We start from the raw sequence: 8057 nt of genomic DNA on the forward strand, positions 1-8057 counted from the left end.
CCCCGTAGGTGTTCGTGCCAAGTTATCCGTGATCGAATGCCAGTCGGTGATCTATACCTATCTACCGATCTATACCGATACTCAATATGATACTAACGTTATTTTCAATAAAAGAAAGATATTATTTTAAATGAAATAAAGATGTGATTTTCAAGCATACACGTTATGTTCAATTAAAGACAGACGTTCATGGGGGTACTTCTCTCGTTTGGCGGAAATATCTTCTTTCTTTATCTCAGGTATGTTGGCTGGGGGTATTTTCCTTCTTCTCGGCCATTGATGTGGTCCTTCTCTCATGGGTATCCAGTAATGGGTAACTTAACTCAGGGAGATCCTTTGATGTGTTCCTTTTATCGTGGTCTGTCGGTAAGGGTACTTGGGATGGGTGTAGAAAGGAGGGGAATGGACTTTCAGTGTATAACCTCTTCCTGACCGTTCCGATACGACCAGCAGCATGTCATTGTGCTCTCCGTGCCGACTTGGGTGAACATCACTATATAAAATCTGTTGGCACCTTGTCTGCAATGTGTGTGAGTTTGGGGAATGGGCGCTACACCTCACCTACTTACCCCTGGCCGCTCCTCCTTCGGGCCAGCAACAGTAGCAGCATTCAGTTCTCTATCTGTTGAACTCAATCTATTTCATTTGGAGAAAGATAACCACCCGAATCGGGATACCATCAATTGGAACTATAACTATATAAAGTTCTGGCCTGGTCCGAATCTGGCAGGCAATTGATAAAATCAATATCTGATAAGAATTCTAAGCTTGCATTATATATGTCATTATACTAAAATTGGCTCAGCAACTTTGAAAAACAGGTGCATCAAAGATCGTGCATCGGTTCCAAAACATCCAAGAAAGCATCGACACCTGAAATCGAGTGCATTGACAAGCGGCATTGACTTCTGGGGTCACTTCTATCGGAAGATGTGGCAGTTGTTTTTGGAGTTTGGAGTTTGGAGTAGGGGAGTGTGGAGTTGTAGGTTGGGGTAGGGCCTTATCTGTGGATGTAACCTCTTATTGGGCCATGAGAAGGGGAGCTTATCGGGACGAGAGCTGGGAATGCTGGGGCCTTGAGAGGGGGAGTTTCTTGGGCCGTTAGAAGGGGAGTTTAGGGGTACGAGAGCTGCTGGGTATGATCGGGACATGAGATGCGGATATGATGGGTACGTTAGCTAAGATCAAGTAAGAAAGCTAATTAGTCTGTTAATGAAGGGGACGTTAGATTGGGAATGATGTGGACGCCTCTCTCGGAAGATGTATCAGTTGGAACGCCTATTTTGGAAGACTCATCAGTTGCCTTTGTCCACACCTTCCCGGCCAGCCTAATCAGAAGACTAATAAGTTATAAATCAAATCCGTAGAACTTAATTTAGATGCTCGTAAGTAAAAAACATGTGTTCTTACTGTCTCTATTCAAGTAGGCAAGCCGAGTAGCCCAGTCAAGGTAGGAACTCCTGTTCTGTAGGGGGGCCGAGGTGAAAGGGTCTAGGGCTGTGATTCCGTCGATTTCGGGGTTGAGTTGTAAAAAGAGGTCAGGGGCTATTGTTCCGTCGATTCATAGAGCAATTTCCTCTCCCTAGATTGAGAGCCTGCTTGCGCATCCTCTCCCTCTCCCTCTCCTTAACAGTCGAGCCCCTGACGGACCTTATGGTCGAGTACCTAAAGGTCCTATGGTCGAGCACCTAAAGGTCCTTAACAGTCGAGCATGCTTACGCATCCTTATGGTCGAGCCTGCTTGCGCATCCTCTCCTTATCAGTCGAGCCCCTGACGGACCTTATGGTCGAGCGGCCTTACGGCTCCTTGCTGTCAGATTTTCAGCCCTCAGCTGAGCAGACTGTACAATGTCTGACCGTCCTTCACAGTATATGTTTTCAGTTTCTTTATGATCGTCTGCCTCATTTGGTCCTGTGGCTTTCCGGGGCTTGTACTTCAATGAAGGCTTATCCCCAGGCCTATTTTATCTCTTGCAACTAGAACAGATTGAGGCATGCTACTGGAATCATGTTTTCCAACAGCATCACTTTTGGCATCTTTCACCGAAGTGACTTCCTTCGTTGTAGATAGCATCCTTGAAGCACGCAGTGCAATCCATCATTTTACACCGCCAACTCGCATTCTACGCTTCGCCCGCCCTTATCGATCGAACAAATAAAGACAGAAACAGTCTGGCTCTTCCAAACTTAACGACTTAACAAACGATGTTCACTTGGCCGTGTAAAACATGGATTAGCATTATGTTATCCCAACAAGTCATCCTCCATCCAGATAGAGGATTGGGATAAGTGCTATATGAATACTTCGGAATCAGATATGGGATGTTTCTCTCCATTCTCCGTGAGCCACTTATTTCTCCGAAATGGGATATATAAGTGATTTTCTTATTCCTCCCCAGTAAGTCGGCGGCGTTACACCACTGGGATACTTCGAATAAACTGGAGTACATATGGGATACACCGGTGCTAAAACCTCTTCCCGAAATCTCTTCCAAACTGTTGGGGTCGTTGCGGGGCTTCCCCCTTTGTTGGTGTGGAACCAGTTGGTTCCGTGGTTTGGGAATTCTGCTGATCCTAGGTACTCCATCACGGCATGGGGAAATATGAAAAGTGAGGAAGATCAGGCATAACCGGAAGAATTGTGTGGAATAAGTGGATTTATCCGGTTGGGGCATCATTTCTCTGGTTCTATTTATTCCCTTTCCTATATTATATCTATCCAGAAATAGACTCTCGTACGAGTAGTCAAGGTATAGGGATAAATAAGATATAGGGCTTCGGGTGGTCGGTTATTCGTTTACCAACGGAAAGCATGGGAGATTGTATCGAGATATGATGTATACGATATTATGCTTGCTGCCAGGGCCAGGCGTTTTCACGTTATGAAAAGATCCTCTCCCTTACGGTCGAGCCCTGCCTTCCTCTCCCGGGGGTCGAGCAACTAAAGTTCCTCTCCTTATCAGTCGAGCCCCGTTGCCGGTCCTCTCCCGGGGGTCGAGCAACTAAAGTTCCTCTCCTTATCAGTCGAGCCCCGTTGCCGGTCCTCTCCCAGGGGTCGAGCAACTAAAGTTCCTCTCCTTATCAGTCGAGCCCCGTTGCCAGTCCTCTCCCGGGGGTCGAGCAACTAAAGTTCCTCTCCTTATCAGTCGAGCCCCATTGCCAGTCCTCTCCCGGGGGTCGAGCAACTAAAGTTCCTCTCCTTATCAGTCGAGCCCCGTTGCCGGTCCTCTCCCGGGGGTCGAGCAACTAAAGTTCCTCTCCTTATCAGTCGAGCCCCGTTGCCGGTCCTCTCCCGGGGGTCGAGCAACTAAAGTTCCTCTCCTTATCAGTCGAGCCCCGTTGCCGGTTCAATTTACTTATTTGGTGGCCCCTCTCAAATAAGTAACTAAAGAGCAACTAAAGTTCCTCTCCTTATCAGTCGAGCCCCATTGCCGGTCCTCTCCCGGGGGTCGAGCAACTAAAGTTCCTCTCCTTATCAGTCGAGCCCCGTTGCCGGTCCTCTCCCGGGGGTCGAGCAACTAAAGTTCCTCTCCTTATCAGTCGAGCCCCGTTGCCGGTCCTCTCCTGGGGGTCGAGCAACTAAAGTTCCTCTCCTTATCAGTCGAGCCCCGTTGCCGGTCCTCTCCCGGGGGTCGAGCAACTAAAGTTCCTCTCCTTATCAGTCGAGCCCCGTTGCCGGTCCTCTCCCGGGGGTCGAGCAACTAAAGTTCCTTGATGCTTATTGGGTGGTGGGCTTATGGTCTCTATGGTTGAGCCTGCTTACGCATCCTTATGGTCGAGTACCTAAAGGTCCTATGGTCGAGCACCTAAAGGTGATGGCGGCCTTAACAGTCGAGCCTGCTTACGCATCCTCTCCCTCTCCCTCTCCTTAACAGTCGAGCCCCTGACGGACCTTATGGTCGAGTACCTAAAGGTCCTATGGTCGAGCACCTAAAGGTCCTTATGGTCGAGCACCTAAAGGTGATGGCGGCCTTAACAGTCGAGCCTGCTTACGCATCCTCTCCCTCTCCTCTCCTCTCCCTTATGGTCGAGCACCCTAAAGGGTCCTCTCCTTAACAGTCGAGCCTGCTTACGCATCCTCTCCCTTGGGGTCGAGTACCTAAAGGTCCTCTCCTCTCCCTATGGTCGAGCCCCCTAAAGGGTCCTTAACAGTCGAGCCTGCTTACGCATCCTTATCAGTCGAGCCCCCTAAAGGGTGCGTTAGCACACTCGACTGTCAAGGAGAGGGACAGAGTCACTCACTATTCATATGGTGAGGGTCCTCTCCCTCTCCCTTATGGTCGAGTACCTAAAGGTCCTATGGTCGAGCGCCTCCGGTCCTTAACAGTCGAGTACCTAAAGGTCCTCTCCTTAACAGTCGAGCCTGCTTACGCATCCTTGGGGTCGAGTACCTAAAGGTCCTCTCCTTAACAGTCGAGCCTGCTTACGCATCCTTATCAGTCGAGCCCCCTAAAGGGTCCTTAACAGTCGAGTGTGCTTATGCACCCTTTGGTCGAGCGACTACGTACCTCAAAGTCAATACGTTATACGCCTTAAGTCTTCACTTCCTCATCTCCAAGAAAGCCTGGACTGGGAAAGAAAGGACCTTACTGATCGACCCTGTGTTAGATCTCGTTTTGGGAGGCGGGGGCAGGGTTCGAACCTGCAGTCTTCAGGTCATGGGCCTGACGAGTCGACCAATTACTCTACCCCGCTATCGTTCGTTCTGAGCCAGGACCAAACTCTTGTTTTTGAGTATGATCTATTTTGAGCATCAAATGCCCTCTCCTGGACAGTCGAGCGTGCTTACGCACCCTCACCATATGAATAGTGAGTGACCCCTATGAAGAAGTAAGGGCCCTCACCCATATGATGAGTGAGCGTTAAAACCCTCACCATATGAATAGTGAGTGACCCCTAAGAAGTAAGGGCCCTTGTTCTCGGAAGAACAAGCGGCTTCGCACCTTTCGAATGCCGAAAATGCAGCCATTCATGACTCGATATATGTCATTTCGCGAGCAATTAGATCGATCTCGCGAACCTCTGCCATGCCTTCCAATCATGAATTATATACGTAATTACGTCATTCATTATAGCAGTAATTACACCAGAAAATGCATATATGGGCATATGTCATTATGCATTCATGAATTATATATTACATTGCTTTAGCAAAGATAGACACAACATGATGGATGTTTTTGACCGTACTTCTCTTTTTTCCCCTCAAATGGCTTTCTTCCCCTCTGAGAAGGTAAGTAGGTGCTAATCTGAATGTTGCTATTATATATGTCATTATGGCATGACTCGATAGCCGAAATGACACCAGAAAATGCTGCTATTATAGATGTCATTATGATAGATGTCATTATGATACCGGTGATGGCGGCCTTAACAGTCGAGCCTGCTGTAGCATCCTTATGGTCGAGCCTGCTGTAGCATCCTCTCCTTATCAGTCGAGCCGATGGCGGCCTTATTAGTCGAGCGTGCTTACGCACCCTGACGGACCTTATGGTCGAGCGGCCTTACGGCTCCTTGTTATGGTGGTAGTTATATATGAGCATGTGGTAGTTTAGGTTCAGTCAGTTTCATTTTACTTATTGGGTGGCCCCTATCAAATAAGTAACTAAAAAAGTCACTAACGTACCTCTCCTTAACAGTCGAGCATGCTTATGCATCCTCTCCCGTTGGTCGAGCCCCTACCGGTCCTTGCTTTCCTAACGTCAAGCAAGCACTACGTTCCTTGCCCGATGCGGACAAGCTACTTCGTTCCTTGCTTTCCTAACGTCAAGCAAGCACTACGTTCCTTGCTTTCCTAGCGTCAAGCAAGCCCCTACCGGTCCTTGCCCGGTCAAGCAAGCGGGTTCATTTTACTTATTGGGTGGCCCCTCTCAAATAAGTAACTAAAAAAGTCACTAACGTACCTCTCCTCTCCTTATCAGTCGAGCCCCCTAAAGGGTCCTTATCAGTCGAGTCACTAACGTACCTCTCCCGTTAGTCGAGAGTTCGCTTACTCACCCTCTCCTTAACAGTCGAGCCTGCTGAAGCATCCTTATCAGTCGAGCCCCTCCGGTCCTGGCAGCCACAACCGAATCCGACAAAGCGTAAGGATCAAAAAGATTATGAAAATGAAGTCCAACCATACCTCGAATCTCAACCGGATCCTCCAGAATAGAGCCATTATATCGGCGCAAGCCAAGCACCCTGTCTGCGACCACTTTCTCTTTTCAAAAGTAAACGAAGAATTTGGAGCCCTTATTCCCCTCTTGAATTCACTATAATAAAGAACAAATCTTAGCCCCTCTAGCAACATACTCCTCTCTACGACCACCCACTCCATGATGCATCCTCCTAGAGAGCAGTGTTGTGAAGATCCTCCTCCGGGAAGGTACGAACCTCCTCCAACCATTGCCTAGCTTCTTATAACACCCGATCTGATCTGCTAGTGTTCTATTCTGAAGTGGTTCCGGGTCGATCCTCAAAACGTATCCAAATGCGATGTGAGAGCTATCAAATCCATTGTTGAAAGGGGTCGAGGCGGTTCCATTTCCATCCACCGCGGTCTCTAACTAGCATTTGTCTGTAGGCAAGTCGATGAATGCGTAGCATTTAAGGTTATCTTGATCCATCCAGCAATGTCTAATAAGTTTTCGGCTGTTGAGAAGAAAACCTATCCATAAAGGGCAGTAAGTGAAACAACGATATAAGCAGCTAAAGGTCAACCCTCTCTCTCGGTCTCAACTAATAAACGATCCCGCAGGAGCTCATAAAAGTGCTTTACTCATTGGCCATCCATCCGGTGTGGCTTCTAATAGAAGGTGACTTGTGTCCTAGTAGTGTGAAGTCTGTCGTCCATTCAACGCTCTCTTATCTGATGGACCACCAACCACATAATGCCATCCCCGCACCCGGCCGCAGGAGCAAGAAGATTCTTCTCGGCTAATAAATAACCCACCATCGATCCATCCAGCTTGCCCCACAATGTAATCCAGAATCGGGGGAGCAAAGGAAGCTACTCAAAGTCTTTGGTGACCACCATCCAGGAACTAAGTAGAAGTTTGTCTATTCAGGAACCACTTGTTCTTGCTCGGTTGGTTCGTGAGTCGTAGCGAAAAAAAGCTCACGGTGTTATATTATATACGTAATAAGAGTGATTCCAAAATCCCATAAAGAAAGAGGGTATATTCTCTCAAGCCCGACCCGAGATGCCATAATCAAATTTAAGGTATTTTATAGAGAACGCGTATGTAAAGGCCCGTCTGGTTTCTATTTCTGATTGAGCATCATCCAGCCGAGCTGCCTTGCCGTGTTTATTCTGGTTGTGTCTATCCGGCAGTAAAATGATATCAGCTAAAGGAATACCCTCTCTATTGGGACTATCATCCCCGCGGAAGCATATAAAAGTCCTTGGCTACTGACTTGACCATCCATCCGGTGTTTCTAATAAAAGGTAATGCATGCATGGTAAACTAGTCAAAGTCTTGGGCTATTCGACCCCATCCTATCCCATCCCATCCATCTGGTGCTTATAAGGTATTCTAGGAGTGCGTCTAACTGGTAACTTGAAACTGGTAACTGGGAAGACCTAATGGTATAGGGCCCCAGATAATCTATTTATTGCAGGTGGGTGGGTTGTCTAACCAAGGTAAGTAAGACTGTTCCCTACATCTATTGCTGGTCTCATTCATGGGTTGGTAAGTAACTCAATCCATTCCATCATCGTAGGGTTCCGGGAGTATGATATAGAAGGGTAAGGCGCTAATCCAACCCATCCACACCCGGGGCTTCTAAGGTATCATCAACAAATCCCAATGCCCATCCCATAAGCTGCTTCTAAGTTCTACCAACATGGGTGACTAACAACATGCCATGCATTTAAGGTCTAGGGCTAAAGATCTACTAGTTCTGGGAGGTGTATAAATAGAAGAGTAGGTAAAGGCTAAGGTCTAGTTCCCTACAGCTAATCCTTCCTGGCTTAATCCAATGCCAATCCTGTATAGTGAGTCCCTCCAAAGCCTAAGTAAAGGTACAGGGCTCTCAGCCAGGTCTAGTTCTAGTTAGTAAACAAAGGGGGGGTG

The sequence above is a fragment of the Pinus tabuliformis genome, chromosome 2_2 (assembly GCF_031772625.1).
Source record: "Pinus tabuliformis cultivar Carrire ecotype Pingquan chromosome 2_2, CPIR1, whole genome shotgun sequence".
Lineage (NCBI taxonomy): Eukaryota > Viridiplantae > Streptophyta > Pinopsida > Pinales > Pinaceae > Pinus > Pinus tabuliformis.